Raw genomic sequence first — 16,602 nt, forward strand, 5'->3', positions numbered from 1 at the left:
GTAGATATCAAGTGAAAGTTACCAATATCCTTAGTAAAAGTATTTTCTGGCGAACAAACTTGATACAAACTTGGGACACCCAGGTCGTCAGTCCGTTGTTAACCACTGGACCATCGTAACCATCCACTGAAGTAGCGGAAACTAGATAGATGGTCAAACGTAAGTATCTAATTGGGGAATCTAAGGAAACACGAAGATAAATTATGTAACAGTAAGAACTACAACAGGTAGAAGACTGAGACAACAAGAAATCAATAACGAAATAAGTATCAGAATTTGAAAACAAGAGCAACACAAAACGTCTGTTTCTTAAAATTATAGAAAGTAAAATAAAAAAAAACGTTTACATATAAATCTCATACAAACTGAAGTGGAAACGAAATCTCAGTTAAAAGTCACATCGAAAAAGTTTGCACGAGATTAACGAATTTTATAAAGAAGCTGAAGTCTTAAATATGATAAAACAGGATTGAATACAATTAAAAAATGAGTCACAAAGAAGAAAAAAATAAATGAATAACACCAGAAACAAAAAAGATCTTGAAAAAAGAGAGAAGAATTAGAAAATTCAAATAAACTCATAAAGGCACAAACAAAATAGACCACTGAACATGATTAAATCTAGTTTTATGAAAACGTAAATTCGAAATAATAAAAACAGAACAGCAAATCTAACAAAATTATATAAAAAAAAAAAACTTTTGGAAAAAAAGACTAAAATAGAAATTTTGATTGGCTGAAAACATAAACGAAAGAATGTTTGGAAAAAGAAAAAAAACCCGGGATTATAGGATAAACGTTCAAGGCAGACTTTTAATGATGACAAACTGAAAAGTATCAGTCAATAATTGAATACATGTAAAATGTTTTTTTTTTTATATTTACTACTCTACATAAATAACTAATGCCAAACCCGAAAAGATGTCTCTTCGAAACAGACGTATCAGAATGGATGAGCAAAAAAAATATATATTATCACTTGACGATAGAAAGCTTATTGACTGAACAAAAGGAATATCTTAGATGCATCAAAAGACATGGAAACTATTGAACATGCATGATTCACTATACCCGCATGATGAGTTTTATTGCCTCTTGCTTTAAATAAAAGACTAAAGATGGTTGGTTGTTTTTTGTTTTACGGCATATCAACCTTTTTCAGTCTATTTAATGCTGAATCCAGTGATTTTGAAGATCAATTTTTTAAAGAGTATATTTTTTAAAAATCGGTTTCTATTCAACCCATAGTTGGGACCTTAACAGGTAGTACCAGTCCGCATCAGAGTGGACCTGTGAGCAATGACAATAAAAGGGTGGCTCAACACTCCCCAACGATGGAGCCTCACCACCGGATATAGTTTAAGGGCATATCCAGGACCAAAAGAGATAAGAGCATTGCAATCATCAAATAGTGTGTACATAAAAGAAATTATCAAATAGTGTGTACATAAAAGAAATTATCAAATAGTGTGTACATAAAAGAAATTAGTAAATATATAATCTTAGAGACAGAATGGCTAATCACTGTAGCGAGAGACCTTTTCAACATGAGAAATACTGAACCAAAGAAGGAATAAAAAAGATGCGAAACAAACATTCGTAACATGATTGACAAATCACAATAATGACAATAGCAAAGAGTTGCAGGAACAAAGAGGAAGAGCGACATAAAGGCTACTGCTATATAGAAACGGTATCGCTACTGAAAATTGCATAGAACAATAGAAACAGAACAAAATATACCTAAGCTAAGTATACAAATATAAGAAAAGAGTGATGTAAGATTCTGTAGACAAAGAGATAAAACAATAACTCATATAATAAGTAAATACAGCAACCTTAGTTGAATCTAAAAAGAACGTACACAGTTGCGTGAGGCAGCAGTAACGCTGCAAAGACAAACCCAGTTTCCTTTAATAATTGCATGAAACCTTGCAAACTACCAATAGCTATGGTTAGTGATATTTTACCTGACAGCACTTTGTTCAAGCTCCTTGGCTTAACGTCCACAGGAAACATGAGTTGGAATAGATACATTGAGATCATTGCTAAGGCTGCTGCAAAGAAGGTGGGCTCTCTCTATCGAGCTAGGAAGTTACTTACGCCTAAAAGTATCCTGCACCTCTTCAAAGCAACCATTCGCCCATGTATGGAATACTGCTGTCACATTTGGGCTGGTGCATCTGCTACTAGTCTCTCACTTTTGGACAGGGTCCAAAAGAGAGTCGCCAACCTTATGGGTCATGGATTGCCATCTAAACTTCAGCACCTGTCCCACTGACGAAATTTAGCACCCTTTGCCCGTTTTACAAGTATTTTAATGGTAGATGCTCTGACGAACTACAAGCAATTGTACCCATTCGACGAAAAATACCCCCGACAAACCCGACAAGAAGCAAAGTCCCATCCCTACACAGTTGAAATCCCTAGATATAAGAAAGCCTTTTACTCTAATAGCTTCTTCCCTAGAACGACAGGACTTTGGAATTCTCTTCCGGTTTCCTGCTTCCCCAACTGTACTGACATGCAGAAATGCAAGTGAAATGTGAACAGCCATCTTGCTGCTAAACTCCCTACATAGTACCCCTGGAACTTAGGTCCCTGATAGTAGCCCCTACATCAAAATGGCAATATGCCTTGTTTGGGGTGAAAATATAATAATAAAGAAAAAGACCTGCATTTTGAATATAAATAAAAATGGCCAGACATATCGGACACATATAGGTAAAAGAACATCATAAAATAATCATGGTCATGTAGGCAATAAATTATTGATGCAATGAGACGACATGGCAGAATGGTAAGTATGTAGAAGAAAAAACATAATGATATCTGCTTTGTTATTGTCTCACACCTCATAAAAATTGTGAAAAAATATCAAATGAATTTATTATTTATTTTGTTATTAATCTATATGTAAACATGACATAGACTTTGAATAATATTTGTAATTTTGCAATTAACCAAACATAGATTTATTGAAACTCATTATCTATATGCCGTTATATTTCAGAACATGTCTATTATGTATTGCTACTTTATAAGTAAAATTATCAAAACTATATCGTATATTTCCGTGGTGTTAGTGCCGTATTATTGATTATTGATGAAAGAGCATCCTCATCTATCAGCACTGCCTATGCACGTTCAATCTAATCGGATTAAGAGATTCGCCTTAATTTAACGTAAATTTCCATCGATATTGTTTTATTGAACTTCCTCAAGATTATGATTTTTCATTATATTAATCCTGCTTTGCCACAGGTGCGTTGGCAACAGATTAATTCATCAATGGTTCGATTTTTTTCTTCTTTACACAGTTTTTTCAGAAAATTCGGCAAATCCATTATATATCATCGAAGAACAAGTCACAATGCCCGACTGATGCATTTAATTTTAGGAGAAAAAATATAGCCCAAAAAGGTGTGTTTCTCACACCTAAAACACGCTGGGGCTTCAACTGCAGAATTTTCCTAGGGTAAAATATGACATTTCAAAATGTGTATCTATGTGGCCTTGCTTTTAAATACTTTTCAGAAAAATGCAAAGGTCGAAAAAGATTCAATATCCATTTTGACTTATTTTGACCCTCTGGGTATGCAACCAGAATTATCCCAGAGTCAAATTTCACGTTTCCAGATAAATATCCAAGGTATCTTTCTTTAGGGTAATTTTAAATAAAATCTAATGGTCGGAAAAGATTCTATGTCACGAAAAATGCTATTTTTAACCATTTTGAACCTTTTTGACCCTCTTGTGACGCAACCAGAATGTTTACCAAAAATCTGAGAATGTTAGATTAATCTCTTGGGTAGTTGTAACTTAATGCTAAATGTTAGAAAAATGTAATAAATAATTGGTGAGAAGTTTGGGAACAAACGGAAGAACGGGCGACTAGGGTAAATTCTAAGGTCCAAATCCGATGAAATCAGTGGACGAAAAATGTTAGTGAAAATCCAATCATGATCAGGATGTATTCCATCGACGCAATATTATATGCTTGCGCTTGTTTTACAAGTACTTCATCAGAATGTGCTCCGATTACTTTTCTGGACTCCTACGCATTCGGCGCAAATATATTCCTTATAAACGCAAGAAGCAGCACACTCATTCCTTAAAAGCAGAAAACGATAAACTTTCTACTCTAAGTGCTCTGTTCCTTGTATCACTTGCTTCTGAAATCCACTCTATACTTTCAATTTTCCCCATTGTACTTATATGCAGAAGATTAAGTACCGTGTGAATAAATATTTAACTACTACATGCCCTCTACTTTGTATAAATCATGTATGTATAAATCAATCAATAACAGCTAATAACCGCTTACGTCTTTACGCCATTATTCAATGCACGCTGTTTCGTTTTCATTACAGTAGAATAATGTAATAGAAAATCCGATGGTACAATACGCTTAAACATGATATTTTAATTTATGCAGATTGCGTATCTATGTTTATAGAATATATCTTCTATGGATTATTATATATTACGAGGAATACTTTGCCCGGTACACTAATTCGCAAAAATAAACGATAAATGAATAAAAAATAAAAATATAATAATGATAATGTCGTTTATAATATTCCATCCGTGTTTGTTAGGAATATCATGTCAGCTGAAAAAGTCACTTTTGATTAATGTTTAGTTGTAAAATATGCAGACGAAAAATGATTTGCGGCGATTTTAAATAGTACTCTTCTTTTATCGTAAATTGAACTCACTAATAAGAAAAAAAGTAAAATAAAATGGTTAAATATACTCGGGCTTGGAGAAGGGATCATTCGTTCTGTAGGCTCTACAACTGCTTTACAACTGAGCTATGTTCTCAGATGACAATAAATATGTTTTTTTAAGAAGAAATGATTTGCTGAGATATTTTCTTTCACCGATTTAATGAAAAATATTCCCCTGTAATTTTCTTTTGTATCTATAACACCAGAAGACTATTTTTAAAATTGGATTTTTTCAATTTCCGAATATTATTTGCTGAGATTTTAGTATTTTCCTTGGTCGGTGTAACGTTAAATATTTTCTTTTTTCTCTATAAGAGGGAAATGTTATTTTAAGATCGATTTTTTTTCGATTTTCGATACTTATCGAATGAATTCCCGTACAAAACATATCTAAGAACACTGCCAGACATATAAATTACCTGTGTGTGAAAATTGCAAAAGATAGGTTCAGCCGTTGCGAAACCTATGAGGAAGGAACTCTCTATCACATACACACACACACACACACACACACACACACACACACACACACACACACAAAGTGACTTTTATATAATAGTAGAGAGATAACGCAGGCAGTGTTTACGCATTTTAAAATAATAAATGAAGTTGTTGAAGTTCGGCTTTCGCATGAAACGATTATAACTTTAATAATTAAAAAAGAATAATTAAAAAAGAGACAATTATTTTTGAAAGAAAATCTAAAATTTCTGATATTAATAACACCACAAAAGGTAACGGATTAATGCGAATATTGTAAGAATAATATAATTTGAAATTCAAAGAAAGTAGGATCGCAATATTAATTATTCATAGTTATGAACAGGTGGTTAATAAATACTATTGCGTTTAATGACGTTACCCATTATAACATTTAATGATGTAATTAACTTATACGAGATACTTTCCAAAAGTAATGCCTCCTATTTTTTATTCCGCCCGAATAAATCAAAAGGATTTTTTTTATTACATTTCCACCCCAAACAAGGCACATTGCCACTTTGGTGTAGGGGGCTACTATCAGGGTCAGCAACTACTGGGGCACTAAGTAGGGATTTGTGCAGTAAGATGTCGGTTCACGTTGCACTTGAACTTCTGCATGTCAGTACAGTTAGGGAAGCAGGATCCTAGAATGGAATTCCAGAGTCTAGCGGTTCTGGAGAAAAAAACTACTGGAGTAGAAAGATCTTTTACATCTAGGGATCTCTACTGTGTGGGGGTGGGATTTAGCTGCCTGTCGGGTTTGTCGAGTGTGTCTGCGTCGTGGGGGCACAAGTGTCTGCAGTTCGTTAGAGCATTCACCATTGTAGAACAAGCAGAGGAATGCAACGTTTCGTCGATGGGACAGAGGCTAAAGCTTAGATGCCAGTTCTGGGCCTATCAGATTGGCGACTCTTTTTTTAGCCTTGTCTAGGAGCGAGAGACTAGTAGCAGACGCACCAGCCCAGATGTGGCAACAATACTCCATACATGGGCGAATGGTGGCTTTATAGAGATACAGGATACTTTTAGGTGTCCGTAGTTTTCTAGCACGTTAGAGAGAGCCTACCTTTTTAGCAGCGGCCCTGGCAATGTTTTCGATATAATTGTTCCAGCTCATGTTTCCTGTGAACGATAGGCCAAGCAGTTTGAAAGATGTACTCTCAGACAGGGAGTCACTGGCCATTGCTATTGGTAGCAGAGAAGGTTTCTTGTAGTTATTGAAGGAAACCAGTTTAGTATTGGCAGCATTGAATGGGACCATCCATTTATGTCCCCATTCCACTACAGATTGGAGGTCATCCTCTAGTGTTTTTGCCATTTCTTTAGATATGTGTTCATTTGTTTTCCTGTCGTGTCTGTTATAGAGCGTGGTGGTGTCATCAGCATATATACTCATCTCAGAGGCAGTTTTGTCGGGGAGGTCATTAATAAATATCAGGAACAATAGAGGTCCAAGAATAGACCCCTGAGGCACTCCCGCATTTATATCACACTGTTTAGATGTTCTCGCCGTCGAGGACAACCTGGATTATTCTCTTATCTAAGAAAAAATTAATTATGTTAAGTATTCTACCAGTGATACCGTATGATTTAATTTTCCTGAGGAGACCCTTGTGCTATAACCTGTCAAAAGCCTTAGATATATCTAGAGCTACTGCTCTGCCCTCCCCCGCTTTGTCCAGTGAATGGTATATACGTTCAGAGATTACAGTGAGGATGTACGCTGTGGATCGGGCTTGTCTAAATCCATATTGCATTGTTATAATGAAGATATCCATGCATTAAAGACTTGCCATTTAATCTCACTGTTGCAGATATTGACAAAATGAGACTGTAAGAAAGCTAGCTCTGTCTTGGATGTGCGTCAGTAGCATGGCGCGTAATTGAATTCCCTGGCAAAACTGCATGTGTAACGACACAATGGCGACGTATATAGCAGCAGCGACATCTCACATCTGCAAATGACTAAGCTTACGTCACATCATAGGAAGAGAAAGGAAAAATTGGAGAGATTTTTCGAAGCACGTTTGCAGCGATAGCAAAACTAAGTACATGCCGGCGAGAGAGATTTGAAAGCACTTGCGTCTGCGAAACGAAAAACTTATAAAACTAAGATGCAGGCGTAGTGTGGAAAGTACCATGAATAAATGCATTTTATTCCGACTAAAACAACCGAGCCGAATATCTTGTATTTGCTTTTTTTGTAAGACTTTCATACATCGCGTCAGATTGGTGTTAAAACGTACCTACCACGTAACGCATTGAGAATGGTGATTAAAATGTAGAAAATAATTTAGAAACAAAATCTTTTTCGTTTTTATGGCATTACTACTGTCTTCATAGCTCTTTCATTTTTGAGTTAAAAACAAAAAATGAAAACTTTAATTCAATACAATTGAACACATATGCGGTCACATCAAGTCTCTCAACTCTTTTATAATTAAAGTAAAATCGATTCATCATAATTGGGTGTAAATACAATTGCACAGCATAGTCATTGATGCAGCTCTAAACCATATATTAAAGATATGCCGAGAATAAAACCACTTTAAAGAAAACGTATAAAATCTTATAGGGATACTAGACTCAAAAAATATAAATGCCAAGATGATATGCAAGTCAACACTTTAAAATATCGACTGCCTTCGGATCGATATATTTCCAGCCGATTGGTGCAGCTATAAGGAAGTGCTATTAAAAATGTAAATGTAAAAGATATATACACAAAAAGCTATTAAGTGTTCTAATAGCGTACCTGAATTGCATACACATAACCATTATAATAGGGTAGAGTACTCGAGAATAATAAGAAAATATTAGAGACAAAACAGTAGAAATCTAATTAATGAACTAAACTTATGGACAGTACTACTAATAAAGTAAACTGGACCATTCATAGAGGAACTTAGGCATCTCGATCAGAAAGCGAGGAAACTAATAAAAATGCACTATGTATTACACCAGAAAAACGATACCGACCAACTATACATAAAACCGAAACGAAGGGCAAGAAGGGCTAATAAATTTAGAAAACTCCCTGAAAAGCAAAAACTTGGAAAAGTACACGAGCCCGAACACATAAAGATTGATCGCGGCAGCGAAAGATACTACCAGGAAGAACAACAGTAAAAAAATAATGAAACCAGAACTAAAAAGACACGAAAATGAATGTGAGAAGCGAAAGAACTACATGGCCGATTGATAAGAATGAAAAAAAAATCACTATGGAAATGGTTTTTAAAAAGGACACACGAACAGAGAAACAGAATCTTCACTTACAGCTGCACCATACCACGCGGTTAGAACGTACCCCATTAAAGTTGAAATAGATAAAACATATTGAAACAGTAAATGTAGACTCTGTCAACAAGGAGACGAAACGATAAACCGCGCAATCAGTAAATGCAGAAAATTAACCCCAAAACAATATTAGACTGCATGAGGAAAGCAGTGCAGTGAGAGTTCTGCAGATGATTGCACCTCGAACATGCATATACAAATCGTTCAAACAGAAATCTGAAAATGAACATTACAAAATCCTTTGGGATATGGATGTCATAATAATTAACAAAAAAAAATAAGAATGTGTCAAATTGTAGATTTTGCCATCTCAGCATGTGACAAGGTGAAGGACAAATAGACACAAACAAATAAACAAATAGTCAAAATATATGCAGAACTTGCCAGGGAACTGAACGAGATTTGGAACATAAAATACAGCATAAACTAGTTATAGTTGCAGCATTAGGAACATTCCCAAAGAACATGAGAAAAGACTCAGACCATGCAACGGACATTAATTCTGAAAACAACCGACATCTTAAGGAAAACGCGGAATTTATTGTACATCAATAACAAAGCGATAAGAAAATGTCAACAAGAAAATTTAGCAGAAATGAAATAAAAATGTAATCAATAAAAATGAAACTGAAAATTGTAGGCAGATTATCCTTCCATATTTTTAATGCCATCATCGACTAGCGCCACACTAAATAGTCGAAAGGCCACGGAGGATGAAAAGACCGAGGAGACAAAGAAGACTGAAACTTTCGGGAGGCTTGTTGCCACTCATATTCCAGTGAACACCAACAGTCATTGCCAGTGAGAAGTCAATGCCTAACAACTGTTACAATAAAGCAGATCCGTTTGTAAAGTACTGGAAATCTGAGAAGATAGTCACCCAATGAATACGACCGACTCTTTTCAGTGAGCAATCCTTTGTGATGACTTGCGTGAAAGCCTCAAGTGTGGAAGAAAAAATATAAGAAAATAGTAAGTATAGATGAGTAAAAATGAGTACAAAAACAGTAACATTGTTCATTCCCCAAATAATTGCAAAAAAATAGTTTATATTTAAACCGAAAACAATATTGACAAATGTCATAGAATTTCGAATACAAAAATACCAGAAATTCTAATTCAGAAAAACTAATTCAGGTTTGACCGCTGATAAATATTAACTAGAGTGGATAACATCCCCAACGCAGTATTTTTTCTTCATTCATAACAATGAAAAAATAACAATGAATAAAACAAGCAGTGCATCGATAAAACTTAAAAAAAGCCGACGGGGATATAAAACATAACAAAAACTACAATAGTGTCAATAACTGTAGGCACACAAGGAAAAAGCCATGAAAACCTGGAAACAATTCTTAAATCAATAGAACATTTGACATTTTTAGAAGTAAAGGCTGAGATTTAGAAAATCCTTAGACTGCGTAAAGCAACCAATATAACTGGATAATATCGAGTATTTACAGTTAAGTATAGACATTCGTAAATATAGAAAGAAAATAAACCGAATTCAAATGAAATGAATCTAAAAATAATTCGCTGAAATTGTAACGCAAGCATCATGTAGTAAGATCACATATTAATGCCAATCAACACAGATGAATAGCACAATCATGGTCTCTATTATTAGGACATAGAGACAACTGGAGCATTGGCGAGGCGTATTGCTCCCAAAATACTAAGAAATCAAAGAGCGACTATTAGAAATAAATTAGTGGTCAAAAGATGTTGCAGGAATGCAACAATTTCGTAAGAAATCGAAAGATCATAACTGATTCATTTCATGTGTGTTGTTGAAATTCATAATAAATGAAGATCAAATAGAAATATTTAATAAAAACCAAAGTTAAACAAGTATTCACGTGGCATTTAAGAGATAATCGCGTTATTTTGAGAAAAGAAAAGAATGAAAGGTTGTCCATCTAGATTCAGAAAATATCCTATAGATTATATTACATTATTATAAGCACAAGTTCGTAACAACGTTAATATTTGCTCACTTCTACTGGATACGCGGACCGATTATTAGAAATTAGACAAATTGCTTGATATACGTCAATAAGCTATTGTTGCAGCATTAGGAACATTCCCAAAGAACATGGAGAAAAGACGATGAAAAATCAGAAACAAGGAGAATACTCAGACCATGCAACAGACATTAATGCTGAAAACAACCGACAAGATAGGAAAAATACGGGCAATAAAATACATCCATTGCATGGAACAGCTTCATTTAATCATACCATGTAATAAACAATAAATAATCGATATTTTAAGAAAGTTTACTAGAGAAAATGAAACCGTTTCCAACATTTGCAGACGCAGCTGAAAAACGAGTAATAAATTTTCTAGAATACTGAAAAACAGTCACGGTATAAATATTGTCAAATACACAATTCATCGCATGTGTATAATCTGAGATTACTAGCCAGAAAGAAAAGACAGACAGAACAAGAATAAAAGATAACAACTAGACTATTTAGAAATGATAAAAAAACCGTAATTGAAGATAATATTATACACTATTTGGCATTAAGAAAGAGCAATTCGAAATAAAAGTAACGTGTTTACTAACCGAGTAATACTAAGGTGTGGTCTAAAATGCTAACAAAATTAAAATAAGTTGCTTTTATGTAATTATAAACTTAACAAAATAGGGCAAACCTCTTTGGGTGAAGTCTAGTAGAGTTCCGTGTAGACTAAAAATGAAGAAAAAATAACAAAATGGCTGCATTTTCTCTTTATATGCCCGCGAAATTGTACAATAACTTACAAATGAGATGATTCCAGTTGGATATAAAAAAACCCTGATTTTTCAGAGACAGGTTTGATTTTGGATTTAGATATCAAAGTAACATATGTTGTCAGCAGTGCATCATGTTCTAGAATTGAGTTGGCAGTAGAATGTTGGAATTTGGAGTTTTGACAGCAGAGCATCGGGAGTTGGAATAGCAAGTTTTTAATAGCAGTGTGTCGAATTTAACACTTTTTAACCACATAAAATGGATAAATTATCGAGGTAAGAATGATTACATAAGTAGTATAAAAGCGGATATTATTAAGATAAACTTAGATTAAACACCCATTAGTTATTAATAGATATAAACAAGAATAAACATTAAAAAATTATATAATACAAATTAATAAAGAGAATAAACACATAGGAACTAATTACTGTATAATACTAAGGACATTTATTAACTTGAAAAAAGAAAGATTACAGCACCTTGATAAGAGATTCGTAAAACTAAATATGGTAGTGATATTGACGAATTCTATATTAAAACAGAAGTTACAGGGAAAATGCATCAGTAAGAAAATACATGATAATAGAAGATATGGGATGTTGTTACGACCTTAGAATTAACGTAATGTATACTAAACAGTAAATTACAATATGGCGACAAATGTAGTATCGGCTTCGACAAAATGTTTGTTAAATCTAAAAACAAAATACCAGAAACAGAAATCACAACCCATGCTTCATTAGAGTAGTGCGGAAAGTGCTGGACCTTGGGGGGAGTCTCATTCCTCTAAAGATATCCACTCTTCGTTTCCAGCGATAAATCGATGTTAAACAGTTATAAAAAAAGAGAATACTGAATATTTGCAGTGATTTATTATCACTCAGTTTTCATGAAACACTACTGGGTATTATCAACGACCAACTACTGATATTTGACTGTTAAACCTTTAGTGAGTAAGTGAAAATAATAATAACTACAATAAAATAACAAAATGAGAACAGAGCGTCGGTCGAGAAACATCTACATTGACGAAACATAAGAGAGATAAGAAATAACACGCGGTCATGACTATGAAAATGGCAACTGAACAAAATGTTTCATTAAATAACAAAGATAACGATCAGCACAGACTATATAAAAGCAAAGATATACTAAAGCCAGTAAAATAGTAAATGCTCAGCTGTAGACGGACATATGAAATTGTAAGCCACATTATTAGTGAATGCAAGAGACATGTCTAAAAGTATAAAATACACACATGTGTGCAGAGAATGTAGTGCACTGTAAACAATGTACATTCGAACTACTGTTCTTATCCTGATTCTTATTTTCAAAACATTTTGATGCTACCTCCGACCTTCTCCGGGTGTACCTTGTAAAATTCGGGAATTTGGACGGAATTTTGAGCGGAAGCATTTATTTAGTTCACAGGGATAGCATATTCTCATTTATGACTGGGTATAGGTCCTTAATAATTCGCTATTGTAATTTTGCGGTAACCCACACTGAACATTGGGCATTCAACAATCAGATAAAACTACAATTGCGAATTACTTAGGAACTCTATCCAGTCATGGCTGACGAAACAAAAGCACGCTACTCGCGTAAAGTAAATAAATGGTTCCGTTCGAAATTCTGTCAAAATTCGCAATTTCTACAGAAATATTTACGAGTTCACTTAAAAAAGGTCGGAGGTTACATCAACCGAAATCTTGTGAAAATAACACACAAAATGAGAATTCAAAGCATTACACATCAAAGGAGAGTTCAAAGCATCCAAATAATACGAATAACCAATCCTCATCTTAAAAATTCAAAAACATAAAGTGTGTACATTGCTTCAATTTAAACAAGAAAAAATATATAATATTCTAAGCCGCAAAAAGGATTATCTCATAAAAGACTGGACGAGATAATTGTTAATAAGAAAAATAAACCGAAAAATTGTGGATGTCGCCATGCCAACAAATACAATGGATCATTTCCAATGAGTTTAAGCTTTGCGAGAAAATGAAAATAAACGTAGTATCGATATGTTCATGACAAATGCTCGTCTGAGCTCCAATCTATGCTCCCCCCTGCAGGACTTAAATAAAAAACACTCGAATAGCTACAATCAATATCAACAATTTCCCTCACTCTCTATATGTGCTTAAATCTAAATGTAGGTTCCATGAAAAAAACTTCTTTTCCAGAATAAATCGGCCGTGGAACATTGTTCCGCTGGCATGCTTCCGGTTCGACTACAATATTATAGCTTTCAAATCCAATGTAAACTAGTTCTGGTGAAATCGTCCCCATGAAATAATCAATTAGACCATTAACGATTACTACACTACCGCTAACTAATTCATTAACTCTTATCCCGGGGGAGGGGGCTTCGAGACTAGATATGTGGTGACTCCCTCTAAGAAAACTGGCTAAAATTTTCAATAAGATTACCTTACAAATGGTACACAAACAATTATAAAAAAAATTCGCAATGCTTGGATGGAAGATAAGGAGAAATAAAAATATATACAACCATTTTGTGAGCGTGAAAGTCAAATCACATAAGCATATGACTTTGCCAATTGTCGGTATTCTACAGTCAATTAACGAAACGGAAATAAAACGATAATTTCTATAGTAGAATACAAAGAAAATGTATCATTTTAGATATGTAAGACAAATCATTATCTTAAGACTAACTCTTTACGAATTATGACGGCGTCTGTATCGATGGATTCCAAAGGTAATGTTCGTAAATGTCTATGGAGAATAGAAAAGAACGAGGAATGAGCTCAACTCAGATTCCCAGGAGATTACGCGTAAGTTGGGATAGCTTTTTATCGTTCAAAATCCATAAAAAAACCTAACATAATAAAAGAGAACGTAAGTATTAGACAATGTTGTAAGAACATAATGCGATCAGCATCGGTGATCGAGCAAGAAATTCCGAACATATATTTTACACACCACGTGCTTTGCATGTAAACGATAAGTAAAAACTCGCTTCTTTAAGTCTCTTATAACGTTAAGAAAGTCCATGAACTATTTAAATAAAGTAAATAATCTCTTCAATAATAAAAAAAACAACGCGGCGACTTCTTAATGCGAGAATTCTTACTAAGCTTGTTTTCATTTGATTTTAGAAAAGAAAAATCAATGCTAATTTCTCCCAAAGAACACCAAGTCAGTTACAATACCAATGGAACAAAACGGTGAGTATTAGAATATTAGGAATTATTCACAGTCATTCAAAGCCCAAGGAAAGCCACCGATTTCTATCAATAATACACATTCATAATGATTAATTTTAAAACTACAAGTTAGTAATAATAAAAAAAAACTATAATCGTAATATTCAAAATGAGGATTAGTTATAAAATATAATTATGAATAATTGGTTGTTGGCGAGGGTAAGAATTGTGAATATCTTGACAACGTCGTTCTTATACAATCTTTTATAACATGGAGAAAGTTTTTGCAATATTTAAATAAATAAAAAATTACAATAGGATTCTTATAATAAAAGTAATATAAATATAAAAGCTACAATGAAATATTTAAACAACGAAGATGCGCACGCAGTAACCCTAACATATATTGTTCCAACGAGAAATTAGAGTAGACTTATTTTTACTTGATTCGTGAAAAGATCATCACCAGAAATAAGGACTAAATTCTGGCAAAAGGACACCAATCGGTTACAATACTTACGGAACTAAACAGAGATTATTAGACCATTGGAAAGTATTTCCTGTCACTCACACTGAAGCAAACCCATCGATTTTCATCAATAATAAGACATTCATTTTAAATAAGTAATAAATAAACAATTATGATGAAAATAATACTCCAAATGACAATTATATATAAGAGTTAAATAGCTACTGATAAAACTATTGCTTTTAATTTATTTAAACGTAAGATAAATCTTCGTGAAAAAGTGTAGAAACTTGATGTGGCTACCATTCCAAAACTACTGCAAATAATAATAAAAACAATGGCAAAAAACATGCCGGGTGTTTTTAGTCGATTAATATGTTTTTATTATTTGGATTATTTACAATATAATTTTCACTTGGTTGCTTTTTATTACTATGATGGATCCCTTGACATTCGTAAGATGTATCTCTTCGAATTTAAGGATCCGTATATAATGTATATTTTGTCTTTTGACATAAATTTTAGTACATAACAAGATGAAGCTGAAACTATTGGTGTTAACATCAGCTGAAACGCTGTAAAATACAATTCATAAGCGGAAACAAATTGAAAATAATCGACAATATTTATAATATTTAGTACTAAAAAAAACTGAAAATAGTCGGTGTTAACATCGGCTGAAATGTGAAATAGATCCATGAGAAAAATAGTATAATTTGTCTTACCTTAAAAATCCGTGAGTTTCTGTTGATTATGTTGAGGTTTCTGGATTTAGAGATTAAGAGCTCAGTCGAAAATCATTCCTTAGGCACAAGTCCCTTTATTTCTGTTAATGTCACTTAATCTCAAAGAAACTTGCATATCAGTATGTGCTTTTATATACTTCATCGCCTTCTTTATCGTACCTCGCTCTCCTTCATTTTTACCTATTTATTAACTACTATCTTCTTTTATTGTGACAGCATTGATATTTCAAGACGTGCAAAGATATTCTTAGATATATATAATAACATATGTCGATTTATGTGCATCTATTTCCGTGTATAAAAATGATTTTTATGTCATATTAGGATTGAATAGTGTTTCTGTTGCGTTTGAATTCTATGTTTTTTTTCTTTTTATCAATTTTATTGTGGAAAATTCTTGGAATTTTTACATGAAAGAGACACGCTGAATTCTATTTAAGTATGGAGATTTGGTATTACAAAAAAATTTGATAAATAATGTGATACAAATGAATGTATACGTATAAATACATTAATAAATGTATCTATCTATCTATCTATCTATCCATCTATATATATATATATGTGTGTGTGTGTGTGTGTGTGTGTGTGTGTGTGTGTGTGTGTGAACTGACTGAAAAAGGTATATATGTACGTGTATATGTATATGTAATTGGGGAGAGGGATACAGAAAAGGAAAGAGAGAGTGTTTAAACGTATAATTTAATTAGTATAGAGTAAGGTGTGGAACAAATATACTCTCAGATCTACTGCTGAACTGCAGTAACGTGCTCTTTTTATTTATTCGTCATTTTTATTTATATAATAACTCAGATATATGCTTATATGTACATATATATATATATACATATATATGTATATATATATATATATATATATATAGAGAGAGAGAGAGAGAGCAGAGGGAGAAAGAGAAAGGATGGCAAGAGAATCAGACACATCCAA

General features: G+C 33.4%; 1 protein-coding gene across 2 annotated transcripts in view; it reads right to left on the bottom strand.

Annotated features, from left to right (window-relative positions):
• The window catches only part of LOC145252869 (glycine receptor subunit alpha-2-like), a 282,197-nt gene extending 266,040 nt beyond the window's left edge, over positions 1 to 16,157 (bottom strand). Inside the window, exon 1 of one of the 2 annotated variants that reach the window (XM_080112887.1) lies at positions 15,637 to 15,775. The gene's annotated coding sequence lies outside the window, so the exon portion shown is untranslated. Of the gene's footprint in view, positions 1 to 15,636 lie in introns of both variants that reach the window. The other variant, XM_080112884.1, reaches the window with a different exon arrangement.
• Positions 16,158 to 16,602: the final 445 nt, after the last annotated feature.

This window comes from Euprymna scolopes, chromosome 3 (assembly GCF_053919585.1).
Source record: "Euprymna scolopes isolate OS-2025 chromosome 3, ASM5391958v1, whole genome shotgun sequence".
Lineage (NCBI taxonomy): Eukaryota > Metazoa > Mollusca > Cephalopoda > Sepiida > Sepiolidae > Euprymna > Euprymna scolopes.